A 25,129-nucleotide genomic window follows, 5' to 3' on the forward strand; every position below is an offset into this window, starting at 1 on the left:
CTACAGTCTTCTGAGGGATAGTCAATTGTTAATATGTGGATTTTCATTTTGTATGTAGTGTGTAATCAAGAGGATCTGAAATCAAAGATATTTCCACAGCTAGTGCTGTTGGCACACTGCTTCCGGACAACTTCTATCAGGATGAGCATTGATTTCTGGTATTGATCTGCCCTTTCATAATATACTCTTCAATTTTCCATCTAAATCCTAACTATATTCATTCTTATCCCTTGTTTGTCCACACAAATATCATATTCTACTCTTTGGCTTTAATACCTGGCTGAAAACAGGTAGAAACACATTAAAGCAGGTAGAAAAGCAACGAGAAAATGGCCTTTCTTCTTCCAAGCAACTATTGAAGTGGGTAGAGGATACAGACATGATTGTCCTTTGAGACTTAAAAAATTATGATGTAATAAAATCACAAAAGAATTGTAATCTCTAGTACATTTAAGGAAACATATTCAAGGAAATACATTCACAGAATTAATGAGGAAAATGCAAATGTAAAGCAGATTATACTCTTTTAAATCCAAAGTTCACTAACAGTTAAGTAAGAAAGCATATGCTGAAATGGACACACTTACCAACAGTTTTGCAGGAATGCAAACTATTAAAACATTTTCATCACCATATGAACAGTAATATACAGACCCTTAATAATGTTGCTTTCTTGTAGATTAATATAATTTTACCTGTTTCCAACAGGAAACAGATGGCACACTCACAATAGGCTAATATAAAAAGTGTTCATTTATGAAGTGATTGAGGATACTGACATTGCTATGGGGGAGCCACAGTGTCTAGAAGAATCACCCAGAACTGGCAGTAGCCTGTCACCTTTCCTATGTCAGAATGACTGAAGAGTTATTAGAATCTGGAGAAAGAAAGTCACATAGAGAAAGAGCCCTGGAGAGGACCAGAGAGTTCACACCACAGGACAGATAACCACTCAGTCTGCACTCTCCTCCCTCTCTCTGATCTTTTAGCAGCCCCCCCACCCCCCATTGGCCAAACCCATCTGAAGACGAAGGCAATGAGTACTCCTTGATGTAGGCCAGTAGGCAGCCTCCAAGGGTGGGAGAGGTAGAAAGCAGACCCGGAGAGGAAGGTAGACACTACCATCTCAGAGGCACTCATTTGAGCTTCTAGGAAAGACAACCCAGGCCCATCTGCCAGGGACTAAAATGGTTTTTGTCACCTCTTTCCACAAAGGAAAAACTTTTCCTGGGTTTGCATTTGAATTTGTAAATACACAAATATTACATAAAATTTTGACAAAGAATATTATGCAGCCTTAAAGAAAGATGGAGACTTCACCTCTTTCATGTTTACATGGATGGAGCTGGAACATAGTCTTCTTAGTAAAGTATCTCAAGACTGGAAGAAAAAGTACCCAATGTACTCAGCCCTACTATGAAACTAATGAATGGCTTTCATATGAAAGAATATGGGGAAAGGGGAAAGGGATGTGAGGGGAGGGTGGAGGATGGCTGGATGGCGGGTAATTGGTGGGATTACACCTACGGTGCATCTTACAAGGGTACATGTGAAACTTACTAAATGTAGAATATAAATGTCTTCACACAATAACTAAGAAAATGCCAGGAAGGCTATGTTAACCAGTGTGATGAAAATATGTGAAATGGTATATAAAACCAGGGTATGGTGCCCCATGGTTGCATTAATGTACACAGCTATGATTTAATAATAAATAAATTAAAAAAACATTTTGGGAAAATTTGGCAGCATATGTCAAATTGAAATAGACACATCTAAGTCTATAACCTATAATAAGTATATGATATGTGTGTATATGTTTGTTTTTCTATAATCATATATATAATTCTTGAATTATTGCATAATGATGAAAAAAGAAAACTAATATATCTTATATATCTATCAATAGGTGATTGATTTTAATCATCATACTATGTAAAACTAAGTATCAAACAATTAATGGTGGAAAAGATATGTATCAATTAACATGGAAAGATTTCCACAAAAAAAGATAATGTGATAAAAAAACAATTCAAAATAAGTTTAGAACACTCCTTTGGTTGAAAAAAAGTACAAAAAGTACAAATCTTGTTGAAATCAAAATTTCAACAAGAATATTGACAAGCTAATTCCAAATTTGATCTGAAGACACAAAAGACCCAGATAGCCAATGAAATATTAATGGAGAAGAGGAAAATTGGAGAACTGTTGCTACTCAGCATCAGGACTTAATATTAAGCTATATAGCAATCAAGACAGTGTGACAGTGATGAAAGAATAGAAAAATGTACCAGAATATAGAGCCTAGTAATAGACCCACATAATAGTCAAGTGATCTCTGACAAAAGACCAGACAATACAGAGAGGAAAGATGATCTTTTAAACAAATGATACTGGGTATCCTCATGCAAAAAAAAAAAAATGATTTCAAATATAAGCCTTACAGTCCTTATCTAAATTAATTCCAGATAGATCACAGACCTAAATTTAAAATGGAAAAGTAAAGAACTCCTAGAAGGCAACAGGAGAAAACTCTAGATGTCTGGAGTTTGGAGATGACTTTTTTAAACTACTATACCAGAAGCACAATTCATGAAAAAGAGAATTGAGAAGTTAGAGTTTATCAAAATTAAAAAATATATATATATCTGTGAAAGACTGTCAAAAAAACAAAAAGAACAAGCCACAGTCTGAGTGAAAATATTATCAAAAGGATTTTTTAGATAAAGGCTTATTATCCAAAATATACTAAGAAACTGTAAGAGTCGACAATAAGAAAAGCAAACAACTCAATTAAAAATGGATCTAAGACATTAACAGGCATCTCACCAAAGAAGATATACAGATGGCAAATAAGCATATGAAAAGATGCTACAGACCATATTTCATCAGGGGCATGCAAATTAAAATAATAATAAAATACCACTATACACTTACTAGAATGGCCAAAATCCAGAACACTGTCAATATTAAATACAGACAAGGATGTGGAATATCAGGAACTCTCTCATTCATTGCTGGTGGGTTGAGAAGGGTAAGCCACTTTGGAAGACAGTTTGGTGGTCTCTTACAAAATTCAGCATACTCTAAACCAGGTGTCCTCAAACTTTGTAAACAGGGGGCCAATTCACTGTCCCTCAGACCGTTGGAGGGCTGGTTTATAGTTTAAAAAAAAACAAACTATGAACAAATTCCTGTGCACACTGTACATATCTTATTTTAAAGTAAAAAAACAAAACGGGAACAAATACAATCATACCACCTCATGTGGCCTGCGGGCCGCAGTTTGAGGACCCCTGCTCTAAACTATATGATTCACCATCACACTTCTTGGTATTTACTCAAAGGAGTTGAAAACTTATGTCTACACAAAAACTTGCATTGGATGTTTATAGCAGCTTTATTTATATTTAAATTGGAAGCTGAATATTGGAAGCAATTAGGCCAGACGTGGTGGCTCACACGTGAAATCCCAGCATTTGGGAGGCCGAAGCAGGTGGATTGACTGCGCTCATAGATTGCCTAAGCCAGACTGACAACCCTGTCAATAAAAAATAGCTGGGTGTTGTGGTGGGCACCTTTAGTCCCAGCTACTTGGGAGGCTGAGGCAAGAGGATCACTTGAACACAAGAGTTTGAGGTTATTGTGAACTATGATGCCATGGCACTGTACGAAAGGTGACCAAGTGAGACTCTGTCTCAACAAAAATAAAAAAATAAAAAACAATGGAAGCAATTAAGATGTCCTTCAGTAGGTAATTAGATAAATAATTTTTGTACATCCAGAAAATTAGCACAAAAGGAAATAGACTATAAATCCTCAAAAAGACTTGAAACTTTAGTGCATACTATTTAGCGAAAGAAGCCAATTGCAAAAAGCTGCATACTACGTGATTTGAACTCCATGAAACTCAGGAAAATGCAAAAATACGGAGCTAGTAAAAAAGACCGGTGGTAGCCAGGGACTGTAGAGAAGGAAGGATGAACAGGCACAGCAGACAGGATTTTTAGGGAAATTAAACTACTCCATATGATGCTGTAATGATTAACACATGTTATTATAAATCTGTCCAAACTCATGGAATTTATAACATCAAGAATGAACTCTAGTATAAACCATGGACTTCAGGTGAAAATGATTTCTCAATGTAGTTTCATCAGCTATGACAAACACATCATTCTGGTGGGGAAATGAAAATGAGGAGGCTGTGTATGCCTAAGGACTGGTAGTATATGAAAATTGTACCTTCCTCTCAATTTTTCTGTGAATCTAAAAGTTCTTTAGAAATAAAGTCTACTAAAGATATTATTTCAGAAAAATATAGAATAGAAATCTCCTTATTCCTTTTGATAAACAAGCATATGCGATTGTATAAGTGAGAAGGTAATTAGGATAGAAAGAGTTAGAGAAATTGTACATTATGCAATGTATATTTCCATATTTCTTTTTATAAGGAACGTAAATTAATGTAATACTTCTAGAATATTAAAGTTGATTAAAATTTAATAATATAAAAATAAAAGTACAACAATGTACACACATGACTTCAGACAATTAAGTTGGGAATTCATCTTAGAAAAAGTACTACATACCTCACTGCTGAATATCAATACAGTCATCTTCAAAGTACTCCCTTGAGGAAGCTATGTACTGATGCCAGCACCTACTTCACCCTTCAAAGAAATTTTGGAACCCTTTTTCTGAAATGGACACCAGAGTTGTTGTCAAAGGAGTGACAACAATTAAGTTTGCAGACACATCCTAGAAACAGTGCTAAATACCTCAAAGGTAACCGTAGTGTCCTAGTAATATTCACCAATGAAGTATGTAGTACTTTTTCTAGGATGAGTTCACAAACATAGTTATTTCACCTTGAATAAATGAATTTTATTTTAAGATGTTTATTTTTATTTTTTCTTCATTTCAGGTTAATGTGTGAGTATACACAACTAGGTTACAATGCTTACATTTGTTAGGTAGAGTTCCTCTTGTAGTAATGATCTGCACCTAAGAGTGTGCCCTATACCCTTACATGGTGCCCATTAAATGGGAGCACATCAATCCCCCCTCCCCCCTCCATTGTTCCTCCACCCCCAAATTGAATTGAATTGAGTTTTTCTCCTATGTGGGTGTATATTAGATCATCTACTGGCTTCATATTAGTATTGAGTATGTGAATACTAGCTTTACCATTCTTAGTGATACTTCACTAAGAAGAATGTCCTTCAACCCTTCCTAGTTAATATAAAAGATGTAAAGTCCAAACCTTTTATAGGCTGAATGCCATCACATCTTAGTGATTTTAAATTCAGCTGCAATAAACAATCTAGTGCAAATGTCATTATGATAAAATGTTTTTGTTTTTGTTTTTCTGGGTAGATACCTAGTAATGTGATTGTGGTATCAAATAGGAGGCCTAATTTAGGTTCTTTGAGGGTTCTCCATACTTCTTTCCAAAGATGTAGTATTAGTGTGCAATCCCACCAACGGTGGAAAAGCGTTCCCTTCTCTTTCCATTTGTGCCAGCATTTGCAACTTTGTGATGTGGGCTAGCCTCACTGGGGTTAGGTGATATCTCAGGGTGGTTTTGATTTGCATGTCTCTGATGATCAGGAATGATGAGAATTTTTTCATTTATTACATATTAATCTGTCTTCCTCAGTGATCTGTCTTCTTCTGTTCATGTCTCTTGCCCAGTAACAGATGGAATTCTTTCCTCTATTTTTGTTAATTTATTTGAGTTCTCTGTAGATTCTATTTACCAAATGTTTCTCAGATTCCTAACTCTCAGATTCTGAAAGTTGTCTTTTTGCTTTCCTTGTTATATCCTTAACTGTGCAGAAACTTTTCCATTTAATTAAGTCATATGTGTTTATTTTTATTGTTGTTGGGATTGCCACTGAAGTCCTCTTCATAAAATCTTTCCTCAGGCCAACATCCTCAGGAGTTTTCTCTATCTACACTTTCAAACTTTCTTTTTTTTTTTTTTTTGTAGAGACAGAGTCTCACTTTATGGCCCTTGGTAGAGTGCCGTGGCCTCACACAGCTCACAGCAACCTCCAACTCCTGGGCTTAAGCGATTCTCTTGCCTCAGCCTCCCGAGTAGCTGGGACTACAGGCACCCGCCACAACGCCCGGCTATACACTTCCTTCTTATATTTTTTATTATTTCATGTCTTAGATTTAAATTTTTTATTCATCTTGAGTCAACTTTTGTGAGTGGTGAAAAGTGTGGGTCCAGTTTCAGTCATTTACATGTTGTTATTCAGTTCTGCCAGCATCATTTATTGAAGAGTTGGGTTTTTTTTGTTTGTTTGTTTTTTTCCCCCAGTGTAGGCTTTTGTTTCATTTATCAAAGTTTAGATAGCAATAACAGACTGGTTTCATCTCCTGGTTTTCTATTGTTCCAAATGTCTAAGTCTATATTTTTGTGCTAATACCATGCTGTTTTGATTACTGTGGCCTTGTAATGTAACCCAAAGTCTGGTAGAATGGTGTCTCTGGCTTTGCTTTAATTACTAAAAATTGCCTTGGCTATACAATGGTTTTCTGGTTCCATAAAAAATGAAGTACTATTTTTTCCAGTTCTTCAAAGTATGATATTGGAATTTTAATGGGGATTGTTTTGAATCCATAGATTGCTTTGGGAAGTATAAACATTTTAACAATGTTGATTCTTCCCAGACAAGAGCATGATATGTTCTTCTTTGTTAATGTCTTCTGCTATTTCCTTTTCTTTAGGGTTTTATAATATTCTTTTTAGAGGTCCTTTTCCTCTTTTCTTCAGTATATTTCTAGGTATTTTATTTTCTTTGAAGCTACAGTGAAGGAAATTGTGTTCTTGATTTGCTTCTCAACTTGGCTGTTATTGGCATACACTGAGGTAATTCTATTTATTGATCACTTCCAGGAGTCTTGCAGTTGATTCTCTGGGGTTCTATAAGTACCAGACCATTTCATCAGCAAAAGCAAGAGTTTGACTTCCTCTGCCCCCATTTGGATGCCTTTATATCCTTCTCTTGCCTGATTGCACTGGGTAGAATTCCAGAGTTATGCTGAATAGTATGGTGATAGAAAATATCCTTGTCTTGTTTCAGTTCTAATTGGAAAACCTTTCAGTTTTATTCTGTTCAGTAAGATATTAGATTTTGGTTTTCATAGATGTCTTCAATTAGTTTAAGAAATTGCTTGAAAATGGACCTCCTCCTTTTAAAATTTTTTTTTCCTATTTTCTCTATTGCCTTAAACCCTGTACCAAGGCCATCCCTCAAAATGGCACTATACATTAAGAGGGGCAGAGACACTAACCCTTTGATGGTGGAGCTAAAACCGTATCAGAGAAAAAATCCCCTTCATTGGTGGATAAAGACAGGGCATTTAATAATGCCTTCAATGTTTTCTCTCTGTATCTTTTTTCAGATGTTATTATATACTTGTAAATGATTTTTTAATTATTTAATACAATGCATTGCCAGCATTATTATTTTGATATTCAAATTATTCCAGGTTTTGTCAGTGAAGTCCCCTCAAGCTAGCTCCTGTGTAATTTGACAAATTCAGTAGAATCATAACCAAAGGAAGGAAACCCAGTATTTCCATTACTGCTCAATGTTGCATTGGTGCTAATTAGTCAATTAAGTTAGACAAAAGAAATCTATTACGGATGCAGAAATTTAAAAGGGGAATTAAAATATTCTTTATTTTCAGGTAAATAAAAAACATTGACAGTAATTGAGCTTATATTTAAATTTAGGAAACTATACATAAAGCAATGGATCATACTAAAAGAGTTTAAAGAGAAAGAAATAGTAATGAAAAATAGAAATGAATAATTAAGAAAAAAGTAATAGAATAAATCAATAATGCCTAATCTATTTTAAGAATATCAATGAAAGTGTCAAACTCTATAAAATATACCATGATCCTGCTGTAAGTGTGTAACTGTGGAAAATTATTGATCTCTTCTTATTTCTTCCTATCCACTCTGAAGTCTGCTGAATTTTTTGGTTCACACTAATAATAAACAGTAATAGGAACCTCAGAAGTAATTGGAGGAATTATAAGACAATAGAAACTTCAAGAAAAAGAATTAAAAACCCATTAAATCGTTACCACAATTAGGCTACCAGGAATATTTGGGAGGATTTTATCAGAATGTGTTTATTTACCTGATATAGATATTGTTATGTCTTCAATGTCCTTCTCCAAATAGTTAAGTAATCACATACCTTATCTACAATCGGGTCAATTTTAAACTTTCTTTGTCACTTGCCATTATTCTCGTGTATATTTTTAAGCCCTTAATGTATCATGTTAAGAAAAGTTTAGAAAATGACTGTATGAAAAGTTTCCAAGAAACACAAAGATTATGTTAAAATAACATATTGAACATATCAATGCTGAGAATTTTTTAAAATATAGAATTCTTTTTTTTTGCAGTTTTTGGCCGGGGCTGGGTTTGAACCCACCACCTCTGGCATATGGGGCCAGCACCCTACTCCTAGGCCACAGGTATTGCCCTAAAATATAGAATATAGAATATTTTTTAAATTCAGAAAAATGCAAATTAAAAGGATTGACCGAAAGAGAAAAACAATATCAAAATAAATCAAGGACCATTAAATGAAACCCAAATTTTATATTAATAGTGAAGCTATGTATTTCTTTTGAAGGTATGTCAATTTTGACACCAAAATGGGCTGGAGAGGAAGTAAACAAGACACATAACTTACAGACTACTCTCACCTAAGAACATAGAGGCAAATGTTTGAAATAACACAAAAGGAAATCAAATGGAGCAGCTTTGATAAAAGTAAATAGTGAATAAGAATTCACTATTTGCTTTTCAGTATATCAAAAATCACTATATCAAAAAACAGAATAATTTTAATATCCATATGACAGTAAAGACAATATTGGTGAGTAAAGGAAAACATGTGATAAACATGTGCTATAGTTCATGAATTTAAAATAAAACAATATTTAGCAATCTAAAAATAAAAGGGAACTTCCCTAAAATGATATATGTCTTCAACAAAAAGCTATAGTGCATATCACACTTAAAGGTTAAATCTAGAAACATTATTAGAAACAAGAATAAGACAAGTGAGACAGCTAAAGTGGAAAGCATAGCTAAACTACCCACATTTGCAGAAGATATGATTGTTTTTACAGCATATTGAAAATATGGAGGCAAAATGTTTTATTTACCCAGAGTATTAGTAGGGTTTCAGGGGGCAATATAAAAATAATAATATATAACAATTTTATTCCTGAAAAAAGACACCATTACATAGTACAGGTATCTCTTTTCCTTCCACATTCAGTAGTTTGCCAAAACATTCTTTCATCAATTTTGAATTGTCTAAATCAAATATAAACTTCACCAGATGCTAAACTTTGTAAGCTGCATCTTCCTAAAAGGCCAATTTGGAGATTCTCTCATGATTGGCCTAAGCACAACTCTCTCGGGATAATGAGAGTTTGGAGAATGCTGAGGGCTTTGCTAGTCCTGAAAATTTACCTAATAAAATGCATTTTACATTTAAATTATGTGTTAAAGTATGTGTTCAGTGATCCTATGTATGACATCAGACTGTGCATTTAAAACATATAAGGGGGAGAATATATACATACCATTATAATAGCAGCACCATGCATTATCTAGGAATAAATCTACAAAAAATGCAAACTTATTTTGAATAAAAGTTTGAAGAATAAAAACAAGATAGGGCGGCACCTTTGGCTCAAGGAGTAGGGCGCCGGTCCCATATGCCGTAGGTGGCGGGTTCAAACCCAGCCCCGGCCAAAAACCACACAAAAAAATAAATAAATAAAAACAAGATAGACACTAACTTAATGTAAAAAATATGAGAATTTCCCATAGAAATTTCTAAATCTGCAAATAAATGACCTTGAAATTAATCTAAAAAGTCAAAATAAAATTCTACAGATCATATACAGGTCTGTAAAATAATCATGTAGCAACATACTTTCGAGTGATACACATACACATCAAACAAATGGTCACCTTATAGGAGAGAAAGCACTGTTAATAAAGGACATATAAGGGATGCACTGACTTATTAATATCTTTTTTCTAAAACGAATGAAGTTTGAGTGGAAATTCTATATGTTGTTTTTTAAAAAATAGTCGTTGGCATATGAACATTCTTTATATGTTTATAAAGACATATATACATTTGAAATATTATTCTTACTTGAAATATTTTTAAACAAAGTATTTTAAAATACTCGTTGAAGAAATCTGTATCAAGTGAGAAAAATTGATATCTTAGATTTAAGGTAGATGAAAAGCAGAAGTACAACTAACATGACTCTGATCGTCTTTTCAGGTCAGTAAGCAGTCAAGTTTTTATGATCTAAGTTATTTTAAACAATATAGAAAGTAGTGAATCTTATAGTGATAAAATATCAGCAGTATAACAGAAAAGGAGAACAAAATGTGTACTTCAGATTTAAAATGAGGCAAAAGGAGGAACAGAGAGAGTGGTGCATGACACAAAGGGCCTTAATATCAGAAGTCTAGATCAAGTAGTAAATCAAGTAAATCTAACCTCCAATTCCTTGAAACTACAGAAGATTCATTGACTACCATAATGAACAAGATCCTCAGTAGGAAATATAACATCCACAAACAATTTTACAGAAATGAACTAATTAGGACTGTGCTATATTGTAGCCTAAACAAATTCTGAGCATGTAATTTTCTTAAAATATGACTTTATAAAGTAGGATTTAGATAGGATTTAGAAACAAGCTATGTTTTTATTCCTATTATTATATCACATCCTGTTCATTTAGAAGCTTTTTCTCATTTATTTCTGCCTTAGTCTATTCCTTCATACTATTCCATAAAAGTTTTCATAGGTTAATAAATTTATTCACCAATACCAAAGTAATGATAACATGATTAATGTTTCCCTTCTCATCACTGTCAACTTCCCAGTGATGCAACTGAGCTAATTAAAAACAAAATGGTTTGTGTCCAGCCATTATTAACATTTTTGAAAAAAAATCATAGAATTCTGTTTTGTTGAAAACATACTTTTTAAGTCATTGTTATCTGAGATGGCAGATCATTGGAACAAGAAATACAACAAAAAGTACAGTAAAGAAAACAGTGGGAGTCGGCTATGTATGTTCACTTAATAAGAGATTTATATCCTCTTTTGAGCGATAATATTTCTAGAATTTGTGTAAATAGAAATATTAATAATACTTTCTGTTTTATTGGCTGCATTTTTCTTCTGACACAGATTTTTAAAAATCTGTTGTCTGTACATAAAAGAATGCATATAGGTTTGTGAAGGCAACAAGGATATTTGCTCAAATCTTGTTTTTGGAGTAATTAATGATTAGAGATATACACAACAGACGAATGTTTTTGTGTGTGCTATTGCTAAGGCAGCAAATTCTGCCTGACATTTCCACAGAACATCCTCCAATTAAGTAGGCAGCTGTCATATTGACTGAATTGATAATCTGTGCACATGTCACCAGAGAACATTTAAGTTTACCAGGATGTGAAGTCACCAGAGAATATTTGAGTTTAGAAATTAATGTTTTCTCGGGTTTTTGTCACTAACAACAAGAAAATAATTGTCATTTTGATTGTATTTCTGGATTTGCAGAGGCAGTATTATTTCTGTAAGTCTGAATTATTAACACTGGCATAGAGCAAGGGTCTTTAAAAAACACTATAATAAAAATAAACATAATTTATCTGTCTTCTGCTCTTTATGTTGACAAAAAACTGATATGCATGATAAATGACATGGCTTCATAAAAATGCTTATGTGAATATTCTTGAATTTTTAGTATCAAAATAGATTTTAGAAATAAATCTAAAAATGACATAACAGCAAATTTTTTAAACCCTGTGAGGAACAGCACATAAGTTCTCTGAAGTAGCCCTCACATATCTTTAACCTGTGTCTCCAGGTTCTCCATATGGCTTTGACACTGAACATCGTGTCGTATTCCAGATGCTCACATACACCCATGCAAACACAAAGACTTCAGTTAGCTGTTTCTGCATGGTTAGTATGATGTAAAACATTATTTTTTAACTGCACACTTTTTTGTTGTTAGTTTCATATCCATATTTTGATCTTAACGACAAAAGAGATCAGGGATAAAAATAATGGGAAATCAGGGCAGAATGTGGAAGGAAAAGCCAAAGACAGTGGTAAAGGACTAGGAAACTTTTATATAGGAAAGAGGAGACAAAGTAGACAGAAAATGAAGTAAAAAGAAATGATCAGAAAGCAAGGAACACTGAAAATCTGCATGATCTCAAACCTTATTTGACTGGAAGTTTTGTAGAAGACAGAGCAAAAAACTTTTAAACAAAGATTATTTGGTTTGAAAGTCTGTATTGATCCCACTCAATGTTTAATAATTTAATTTCCCTTTATATCAGTTTTTACCACTATATATCTTCATATTCTCCTTGCATCCATTGGAAATTACCTATCTCATATAAAAACTTTTTAAATCTTGGCCAACACCAGAATTAAAAATAGAAAAGAATTAAAAAGTCAATTTTAAAAATAATTTCTATTTTAATTTCTGTGATAATATAAGATTCAAATAAAGAGTTCAGTTCTGAATAGGTTGAAATAGAAATGTTTATTTTTTCAAATGAAAATATCAGATAGTTAAAAAAAATCTGAATTTTTGACCTGTGGCTAATCTCTTCTATGTTTATTTAATTAAATGCATAAATATATGTTATCAGCAGGTTGATGCTACATTAACAAATTACCATGATTTTGTAGATAACGTGATTCTGACAATTTTCTTCATTTTCTCATGTTTCAAATATTATCAATCTACCCGACAAAAAAAATGGCATCATTTATATTTAAGCTCCATTCTAAACTGCCTTAAATTCATTGTAGTTATTTGAGTTTTGGTTTCAAAATCTCCCCTATCTAGTCAAATACTTAAAAAAAAAAAAAAAAAAACTACTCTTGAGTTAATCTAACTTAGGTGTCTAATTTGGGTAGAGGGTGGAAGCAAATAAGTGTTTTCAAAACCCTCATATAGGTTTGCTTCTAATGTAGAACTCAAACCATATTCTTTTGCCTAATATATCATATCCCTAACAATAGAAACTGAGCTTCCTTCTGTGGATACTCTTATAAATAACCCCCTAATTTTATTTTGTTTCAGCTATTCTTAGGTCTTTAACAATGGCTGTGATGATGGGCGGTGCCTATGGCTCAGTGAGTAGGGCGCAGGCCCCATAAACCAAGGGTGGCGGGTTCAAACCCAGCCCTAGCCAAACTGCAGCAAAATAATAGCTGGGCATTGTGGCGGGCGTCTGTAGTCTCAGCTACTTGGGAGGCTGAGGCAAGGGAATCACCTAAGTCCAAGAGCTGGAGGTTGCTGTGAGCTGTGACCTACCAAGGGTGACAAAGTAAGACTCTGTCTCTAAAAAAAAAAAAAAAATGGCTGTGATGAATGCCTTCTATATTCTTAGTAATACATTCATGTATCATTTAATCACTGATCCTATGTTCATTATATTTACCTTAAATTTTAAAAGAAAATAACTTTGTACCTTTTGTTTTTAAAAATATGTAACTTCATATGCTACTTTGAATTTATCACTAATTGAATAAAAATTTAATTATATAAAATAAATAAATTGCTTCGGAAACTTAAAATACTGACAGTTGCATTAGTGAAGGCATCTAAACACTGAACACATAATAGTTTCTATGTTCTCTACTCTAGCTAGTTATTACTATAGTATTAGGATTACAAAAACTTAGCTGTAATACATTTTATTCCATTGATCATTTTACTCCTTCATTATGACTTGTTAATTTTTTATTTTTTTTTAATTTAACTAAATAAATAACACAATCCAAGTAGAATGTCAAGTAAAAGTACTTTTCAGAATGCTGAGGTGGCCCATCTCAAGAAATTAGAAATCAAAGATCAAAGTAAATTCAAAGAAAATAGGAGGAAGGAAATGATAAAGATAGTAATACTAACAGATAACAATTAATATGGAATTAGGAAAACTAGATCAATATCAATAAAACAAAAGATAGTAATTTGAAACTGATGATACAATTTATAAACCTCTAGAGAGACTGACAACAGTAGAAAGATATCACTACTAACATCAGAAGTAAAATTGGATATATTACCATAAATTCTGAAACCAAAAAAAAAAAGATGATAAGAAACTACTACAAGCAACCTTACACTCATAAGTTAAACAATTTAGTGAAAAGAACCAACTCCTCAAAACCTACAAACAACCAAAACTCAACCAATTTGAAACTGCAAAGCTCTGCATGTACAGACCACTGCATAGCTCTGTAACTGTAATTCAAAACTTAGTAAGCCCTTGAAAAGGGAATTTCCAGTTCCAGATTATTTCACTAGGGAAGTCTACCAAGTATTTAAAGAATTAACATTATTTTTGTGCAATATCTTTCAGACAATACAAGAGGAAGGAGCATGTATTTACCTCCCATTGCTATTAATCTATTGCCATAAATTTAGTGTCTTGAAGTAAAATAGACTTGCTCTTTTGCCATTCTGTGTCTTATGGAATCATATCCAGGTGTCATCAGAGATCTTTCCTTACAAAGCTGCTGGGGATGCATTTCTTGACTCTTACAGTTTCTGGTCATTGCTGGCATTCCTTGGTGTGTGACAACATCACTTTAGTCTCTGATCTTCACATCGCTTTCTCTTCTGTGTATTTCAAATCTCCCTTTCTTACTCTCTTATAATAACTCTTATGATGCAAAACACTCCAATACATATTTACAAAACACATGCAGTTTCTGTGTGCTGAAAATTACAATGCTACTGAAAGAAAATAAACTTAAATATATGCAAAGGCATGCTTTTTCATGAATTGAAAAACTTGATATAATAAAGATCTCAGTTTTCTCAAAGTGATCTATAGATTTTAGGTAAGTATTACTGAAATTCCAGAAAGTTTCTGGACATAGAGAAATTTACTCTAAAATTCATATGGAAATATCATGGTCCTAAAATATCTGAAGTAATTTTAACAATGAAAAATAAAGTGGAAAACGTCCCTCTACCTAATACTAAGGCTTACTATATATCCATAACCAGGATGGCAGAGGAATAGACATAGAACAATGGTGTGAAATAGAGAATGTAGAAATAGACGTCCATAAATATTTTAACTGATTTTTGACAAAAGTGTAAAAGGAACTTAACGAAGACAGGAGGGCTTGGGTAATAAATGGTGCAGAAAAACTGGACCATCCTAGGGAACATTTAAAAAAATCCTGACTTAAACCTATCATTTTGTATAAAAATTGATTCATAATCAATCATGGAATGTGAATTGAAAATGTGAAAATATAAAACTTTCACAAAAATAGAAGACAGTTTGCAGAATATTAGGCTAAGCAAAAGAGTTTTTAAATTTAATATAAAAATTTATGTCTGGGAAGGGGAAAAATATGTTGAAGTTAATGAGAATTAAAAATCTCCTCTAGGTGAAAGACTATGTAAAGATGAAAATACATGCTACATTTTCTGGGAAAATATTCACAAACCACATATCTAACAAAGTATTAAAGTCTAGAAATTAAGAAGAACTCTCAAAACTCAAACATAAAGCTAAAAATATCCAATTAGAAAATGAACAAAGAACAGACATTTTACTTAATGGAATGTATAGATGATAACATGCACATTAAAAGATGTTTAACATAGCTACTCATTATTTAAATGCACATAAAAAACCACCATAAGATATCACAACACAACAGAATATCTAAAATTAAAACCAAACAACACAAATATCTGAACTATGTGAGAACTGGATTGCTCATTAATTGGTGTTAGAAATCCATTTGATGATTTTTTCCAAAATGAAACATTTTCACATAATTACCATATGAGCCAGAATTTGCATCCTCAGTAATTTATACCAGAGAAATAAAAATTTCCATTCACAAGAAACAAACAAAACATTGCGCAGGAATGTTCATACTCTCTGTATTTGTAATAGTCCCAAACTGGAAGCAGCCCAGATGTCCTTTAACAAGTGAATAGTTAAAAGAGTGGCACAAACATATCCTGAGATTCTGCATACCAATGAAGAAACAACAAGAACATTTGATACATGCAGCAACTGGGGTGAATCGCTAGGGAATTATCCTTAGTAAAAAAGTCAAACTCAAAATATCGTATATGATTCTATTCATATAATATATTTGAAATGATAAAATCTTAGAAATGGAGGACAGATTTGTGGTTGCCATGGACAGACTACTAGGGATGGGTTTGGAGGCGATGTAGGTAGAAGTGGGGCTGGGGTATGAAGTAAGACAGAGGTAGGTAGGTAGGTAGAGAAACAGGAGAAATCCAGAGGGATACTCGTGTTTTGCAACTATCTAGTATCTTGACCATAGTGGTGGATACTGAAACCTACACAGGTGATAAAATTGTTAAGAACTTAACTGTAGACACATGCACACACACACACAAGTGTTCATACACACTCACACACTTCACAATGAGCACAGGCTAAACTGTGGGGATCAGAGTAAGATCAGAGGATTGTATCAATGTCATTATCTGGATTACCTATTAGTCTTACAAAATATTACTCTTGGGGAAAACTTGACAAATTATATATGAAGTAACTGTCCATTTCTTATCACTGCATAGGGATCCAACTATTACAACAAAATTAATTTTAAAGTTATACACTGTAGTAAATATGCAGTAAAGAGCTTTAGTAATCTCTCACTGTTAGCACCTGGCTTTAAAATTATCTTTATTTTACAATATAAATTTCTCTGTGAATATAAGAATTGCACTTTTTGATATTCAAGTTAAACAATATCCATCTTTAATCAAGACAATCATTTTATCTGTATAATAGCCTCCAATTTTGTTTATTTCTACTTGTTAAATGATATCAAAATTCAGAGACACAGTAACTCAGAGTGGCACTTGGGTGCCAATTGAGTGGTTCCCCTTTAGGGTTTGCACATGAAAGCTATAGCCCAGTTACAACCTAAGAATAGGGGGAAGGGGGAAAGGGAGGGGGGAGGTGGGTAGAGGGAAGGGGATTGGTGAGATTACACCAGCAGTACATCTTTCAAGGGTATATGTGAAACTTGTTAAACGGTCTGTAAAGCTAGTGAATGATGCCCCATGATCATATCAATGTACACAGCTATGATTTAATTAAAAAAATAAAAATAAAAAAATTTTAAAAATATGTGACATTTTATACTATTAGAATATTCTAGCTTTCACATGAAGGTTATAACTCAACTATAGCACAAGACTATGAAGAAAGGGCCAAGGAAGGGAAAGGTGGGGAGAGATTAGGGTGGAGGGAGGGTAATGGGTGGGGCCACACCTAAGATGCCTCTTAGAATGGGTACAGGTGAAACTTACTAAAGGCAGAATACAAATGTCTACATACAATAACTAAGAAAATGCCATGAAGGTTACATTGAACAGTTTCATGAGATTATTTCAGATTGTATATGAAACCAGCACATTGTACCCCTTGATTGCATTAATGTACACAGCTATGATTTAACAATAATAAAAAAATCAAAAAAAGGAATATTGCACAAGTGAGAAGAGTTTCATAAGGAAACTAATGCTCTTTTTTTTCACCAATTAAAGTATTATTGAATCATTCATAAAAATAAGAAAGTCACGAATGTCTACTGGGAAAAAATATGCAAGGATTGAACGTTTTTGAATAAAATGTATTAAAAGTTTTTAATTAAAAAAAGAATATTCTCAAAACATGTGATGAGTTGTGTAGAATTTATTTATTGTATTTTTATCATTTCTTTAAAAAGAATGTACCTTTATATGCTGGCCAAAAGTATAGGACAAATTTGTGGTTAATTAACTCAACACATATTTATAAAGTCTGAAATTTTTTTTAGTCATAAATTGGTATTTATGAATGTTAAAGTACCAATTTTTTACTCTGTATTTCTTAGCATTTTCCTTGCATTTAATCATTAATGTCCTATGAAGATATTTCCAAGTAGAAATATCAATATTGGATTATGTGGGGGGAAATGAAAATGATGTGATGCTGGATAAAAATACTTAAGCTACTTTTCATATTCTCTTAACCATTTAAAATCCAAAGGTTTTGGAGTTTGGTAACCCAACAAAACAGCCATTCATTGTTACCCCAGACGACATTGTAAGTATAAGGGCATACTGTATCTTTTAGCTAAATGGCTAATAGGTTACTTATCCAAAGGCATAATTGGTGAAATTAAACTCAGAGCAGTAGACTTTAGTGCACATATTAGCGAGTAGTTGTAATTATACTGGCATTATTAGCTAAAGCAAGTAAAAAAATATTTTACTCCAAAGTACAAATATTTAAAGCAAACACATGCAGGATAGATTAATAAAATTAACTACTTGTGTTAATTTGGTATTCATTGCCTACACTTGTTAATGTTGCTGTACTGTAGTTAAAAGTCTGATTGTTCACAATAAACTGTTGTTTAAAGACAATTAAGATATAAAACTGGGGGGGGTAGCATTTCTTTTGAGATAAATCTAAACATAAATATTTTATGTACACATGTACATATCCATACAGAATCCTCAGATACTTACAATTACTGAACATGTACTCCCTGTATTTGACATTTATGGACTCCACAATACCCTTTTAATGATTTCTGAAAATTTAAGTAGTGCAATTATTCTAGCATATTTGATATTTTCTGATTTAGGAAATAAAAGAGGGATAGCTTTATGGCAAACATACATAGACTTTTGCTTACACTTTGTATATACAGGTAGTTTAACATTCTGATATTAAAATGTTTTTAAAGAAATTTAATGACTTTCATGTTTAACAAATTGTACTTTAATTAATAAGAGATATTTTGAGAATTATTAGGAATGATTGCCACAATTCACAGTCAACATTTTTCTTACTTGTCAGTGGAGCTTTGGGCCACATATGTTCCAAATGAAGCAAATTGACTGGATTTCCTAACTTGTCCTTGTAGAATTCACAAAAACTAAAAGTTGAGTTGCAGATATTCTAAGGATAAGATATATTTAATTCTATGGAGAGTTGAAGCATTATAAAATAAGGGGAGTAAAATAAATTAAAACTCCTCTAAATAACTATAAACTGAGAATATGTGTAATTTTTATTTGTAGATTAAGTAAGAGAAATTTCTGTGCCTAAAGAAAGGATTGAGAGAAATAAGGGAGAAACAAAGGTAATTGGAAATCCACAAATGAAAATATATTTAGAGCATTATTTATGTTATATTGACATAATATTAAAAGGTAAATTACTCAATAGTTTTAGGGAAATTTAGTTTAAACTACAGTCTCAGTGACTATTTTTTCAATTAATAATTCCAGAGAGTGAGATAAATATGTTAAGTCAATACTATATGTCAATAATTCCATTCTCATTTACAGTAAATCCAAGTGTTGTATAGGTGGTGCACAAATTTATAAATGAGGATTAAAATGCTTAAAGTGGTTGCCAAAGTATTTATAGATTATAAATGACAGAACTAGAAGTTAAAGTCATGTTTAGTTGATTACAATGTTTGTCTTTAACCACTATATGAAGGAAAATTAATATAAAATATTAAACTTTAAAAATATCTTAGCAATCAGCTCAGTGCCTGTAGCTCAGTGGGTAGGATGTCAGCCACACACACGATGGCTGGCCCAGGCCTGCTAAACAACAATGACACCTGCAATAAAAAAATAGTCAAGCCTTGTGGCAGGCACCTGTGGTCCCAGCTACTTGGGATGTTGTGGCAAAAGAATCGCTTAAGCCTGAGAGTTGGAGTTTGCTGTGAGCTGTGATGCCACAGAACTCTACTAAGGGTAACATATGAGATTCTATCTCAAAACAAACAAACAAACAAAAATCTTAGCAATCATTAAGTAGTTAGAATCCCATAAAGAAAGAGTGTTGTTTATAGTATTGATATAAAAGTCTCACTGTCAACATTTTGTTGTGGTATTTAAAGATGGATAAAATAACATGTTCACTCATTCAATAATATGCCAAAGATATTATTAATTAAAATCCATTATCTTTGTAGCATCCCAATTATTTACCCAGACAAAAGCTACAAAATTATTTAAATTTTATATTATATAAGTTGTATTTGTTCTTCCTAGTATTGATTTTTTTGGTCAAGATATGCTCCATTTAATAAAGATGAAAATAAAAGGATTAGAAAATGTTCAAAGGGAAAAGTTATTTTTCTATATATTATTATTGTTAAAATTAAGGTTAAGTATCAATACATTAGTTAATTTTCAATATGACTAAGCATTTTCTTAACCTTACCTTCTGCAAATAGCATCTCTAAATTTTGAACAGAATGAAGAAGAAAAAGGAAAAAAAAATTCAAAAAAGAACTGGAAGTCATGTGACAATAACCAAAACCAGAAGGAAGAATCTGAAGGGGCATAAGATATATTAACCCAGAATAACAGGATGAATTATTTCTTTATATTGCTTTTGACTAAATGAAGCCCAAGTCAATACAGAATAAAAAGTTTACAATTTCAATATTAAGCCCTACATATCCCTGCCTTGTAGAGGTGCACAGATTTGGAGAAATCACATCTGCTAGATAGGGAGGTACAAAACCAGAAAGAAGAGACTTAAGGAGAGGAGACTAATATTCTGTACATAAACACTGCCTAAATCTCTAAGTAACAACAGCACGCACATGGATGGGATATATCTCAGTTCAAGGTAAAATAACTAAAATTAGGTTTTAGCCTCAAAATAGGACAAGAAAATTGCAGTTAGAGCTAAACCAAATTATGATCTATTTTAAAAATTTAAATCTTTTCAAAAAATATGCCACAAATCCTGGAGTTTCACAATAAAACATTTAAAACATCCTGGATAAAACCCAAAGGTATTGATAGATTCAGAAAATGTGCCTGTTCTCGAAAATAATTTAAAAGACAATTAGCTTCAAGATGACACATATTTATATCATCATTACCCCTATGTATTTATAACTAGACCATATCTCTATATTTATGAGAAACTGAGTATGCTCTGAACTAATCACACAAAAAAAATTTTTTTTTTTTTTTTTTTTGGCTGGGGCTGGGTTTGAACCCGCCATCTCCGGCATATGGGACCGGCGCCCTACTCCTTGAGCCACAGGCGCCGCCCCACACAAAAAATTTTTAATTTGACTGCAAATAATCCTAATGTTAGTCTATCTTCTGAGATAATGTATTTAAACATATACAATAAAACTACATGACTGGGAAGTGAATATTTTCAATATCAAGAGCCACTTTTTTAGCCATTTACATTTTTTTTTTTTTTTTGACACAGAGTCTCACTATGTCACCTTGGATCAAGTGTGGTGGCATCACACCTCACAGCATCCTCCAACTCTTGGGCTTAAGCAATTCTCTTGCCTCAGCCTCCCAAGTAGCTGGGACTTCAGGCGCCCACCACAATGTCTGGCTATTTTTTTTGGTTGCAATAGTCATTGTTGTTTAACTGGCCCGGGCTGGGCTCAAGTAGCCTCCGTGTATGTGGCTGGTGCCTTACTCACTGAGCTACAGATACCGAGCCCATTTACATATATTTTTAAAAAACATTATGACTGATAGACTATAACTCCACTGAAAATCCTTCCTATACTCATTGTGAAAATAGAGATGACAACAACCATTCATTACCCAGTGTGTGTCTACCATACTGCTGAGATTTATCTTTATTATGCTTTTGATTTAAGTAAAGAATGGGAAATATAACATTCTATAAAGTCTTGCATGAAAGACTTCAGGTTTTATTCAACAATGGTCATAAAATTCCTCTCAGCATGTGAAATGAAAGTACAGTAACTTAGAAAGAAATATAAGGCCATCTTTATCTCCAATTCAGCATCTGAAAATCAACCCTGGGATATTCTATGGAATTTCAGTCTGCACTGTACTAACAAATTAAGGCATTATAGTTTCATACTTTTTTGTTATTTTTAAATTAAGATTTTTGCTATTTTAGCTGATATATGCTCAATCAGATAAGTGGTAATAATTGCAGAGTACATTTTTCTAAGGTGAGTTTTAAAAGAAAGAATAGAAAAAAGTATAGGGTGTTCAAAGGTCTCCCATAAAATCACTATACATAGAGAAAATGTGAAATTGTATGTAGTTAAACGTACTTTTACTTATAAAATATTCATCATGAATTTTTGCAAAATATTTACAAAATATTCTCTACATGTTTGTCACCACTTTGTAAAATAAAGTTAATACAAAGATAAATGCTTCTTAAATGTATTTTGGTTATATTTAGTGTTTGCTGAAATAATAAATGTTAAAACACTAAGTTAAAGGTTAAGCTTACTACTTTTATTAGACAATTATATTTGGTTCAAAATCAAATCCCCACGATTTTTCTACAATCTTTCTGTTAACATTCATTGTCAAATTGTGAAAATGTTACACCAGACTAAAATTCTTTATCAGAATTTAGTGTCAATAAAAAGTAGATTACAGACATTTTCCTGTGGAATGAATGATCATATAAAGCACAACTGGCCTAAGAATAGTGTAGGGGTCAGGATCTATGCAGTCAAAAAACCAGGTATAACTTTCCCCTCCCCCCAAATAGTTAACAGCCTGCTGTTGACCAGTGCACACTTTGTATGTATGTGTATTATATATGGTGTTCTTACAATAAAGTGAGCTAGAGAAAAAATATTTTTAAGAAAATCACAAAGAGAAAATACATTTTCTATTCTGTAACTGGAGGTGGATCATCATAAAGGTTGTCATCCTCATTGTCCTTCTGTCAAGTAGGCTGAGGAGGAGCAGGAAGAGGACAGATTGGTGGTGCTTGCTGTCCAATGGTGGCAGAAGCAGAAGGTAAAATTTATAAGTGGAACTGTACAGTCCAAACTCATGTTGTTTGTGTCAACTGTATTGTCATATGTTTTGGACTGTACGTTGTCTGTTTACTCTGTTTATTATTTCCTTTGCTGTATAGAATCATTTATTGATTAAGTGCATAAAGAAAACGTATGTGTGTATATATATTTATGTGTGTGTGTGCACGTGTGGGTATATATAGGTATACACACACACTGAGTATTATTCATTCATAAATTATAATGAAATAATGTCATGTGCAGCATCCTGGATGGAACTGGAAGCCATTTTCCTAAGTTAATTATCTTAGGAGTGGAAAAACAAACACCACATGTTCTCACTAACAAATGGAAGCTGAATGATGAGGACACATGGACACAAAATGGTCACTGAAACCAAAAGGGGGAAAGCAGGGAGAGAATGAGGAATGAAACTTACCTATTGGGTACAATGGACACTATTCTGGTGACAGGTGGACACTACAGCTCCCACTTCAGGATTATACAAGTCACCATTGTGACAAAAATACTTTTACTACTCTAATAGATTGATTTTTTTTTTTTTTATAAAAAGGTGAAGTAGTTAAAGGAAAAGATTACAAAGACATATAGGGGGTCATTGAAATTTGTTCATAGAGACAGTTACAAAATTATGGTTTTTACTATTACTATTTAGAATTGTTATAGGTAAAATAATATTCAAGGAACAAAACTTTTTTTAACTGTTCATTAAGATTAAACATTTGGAAAAGTTAAGCTATTTATAATTAGAAATAATGCTCCAAGTAAATTTTCACATTTAGCTTTTCCTTATTTAGGAATTTATTTCAAAAAAATATTAAGAATTATTGCTTTTAGGTCCAAAGTATAGTAATACTGCATAATTGTAAGTAATGAAATCTACTAGCAGTACCAGAAGGTAGTTTATTTCAATTGAATAGTATCAGAATTTAATACAAGCAGCCATTGTAACCTGGTTCTTTGTACCCTGAATGAATCCCAATAATAAAATAATAATAATAATAATGCCATAATTTGTCATTAATTGATTTAAAATATGCAAATATAGTATTTTATACATATAATCAGATGAGAGTGAAATCACACACTTTCTAACCTGTAAGAACCTTATAATATATAACAAACAGAAATATAAATAAGGAAACCAATTTTAAAACTGTATTGCAACATGGAATACACAATAGAGAGGTAAAAATAAAAAGACTTTAAAGTGAAATAAAAGTACATATCCACCGAGGATATTGGAAAGATTGGATTTTTGTTGTTGCTGTTTCTTTGATGGAATAATATGAAGAAAAGTCATGGGAGTGAACTAATACAAGTCAAATACATATAAGAAAACTGAATAGTTCAAAATAAGGTGTGTATTTTTGCAATAGACTAGGACATGAAGTAATTAAACTGGTTAAGTTTTCTCAGTAGAATTTATATAGTATTTCTTGGCTAATTCAAAAGACTAGTATTTAAAATTCTTAATAATTTTTAATGTACAAATTTTCAAATGTAGACTAAAATTTAGCAGCTGATACCATGAAACTATGTACAGAATATAAGTTCAAAATTATTAAGATTTTCCTATTTGATTTTCATAACTATATTTATCTCTACCCATATATCTCTATCAATATATTTACATACTTATTAAAACCAATAAATGATAATTGTAGACATTTGGACAGTTTACCCCATTTCATCGTGTATGTCTTAAAAATACTTTCTCATAGCTGTGCTTTTCTTTCTTTTTTTTTTTTTTTTGTAACAAGGCAACTTTGTTTATTCTGACACTTGGGTGTAAGTGGGCTAAGATCTAAAGGATGAAAGCAGAGTTTACAGATGGAGACCAGTCTTCTATAGCTGAATGAGGGGGAGTTGGTTTCCATCAAGGACCACCAAACTGGCTATTTTTATTAGGGTGTCAAAGATGTTATCTCCTTATGGGGACTCTCCTGGCAGGCTCTTCTTATCAGAGTGTCAGAGGCTTGCAGTGTTAGCGTATTTCGCATGAGTGGGTCTGTAACTGGGCTGGGGCAAGGACTTGACAAGCCTGCAGCATGTCTCTCTTCTCTGACTTACGTCCACCTGCAACAGAGTCAAGATGGAGTTAGTTTGGCCAACCTAACAGTCATGAGGGTGGGCCCTAATCCAGTCAAACCAGTGTCCTTTAAAGA

This window comes from Nycticebus coucang, chromosome 7 (genome assembly GCF_027406575.1).
Source record: "Nycticebus coucang isolate mNycCou1 chromosome 7, mNycCou1.pri, whole genome shotgun sequence".
Classification (NCBI taxonomy): domain Eukaryota; kingdom Metazoa; phylum Chordata; class Mammalia; order Primates; family Lorisidae; genus Nycticebus; species Nycticebus coucang.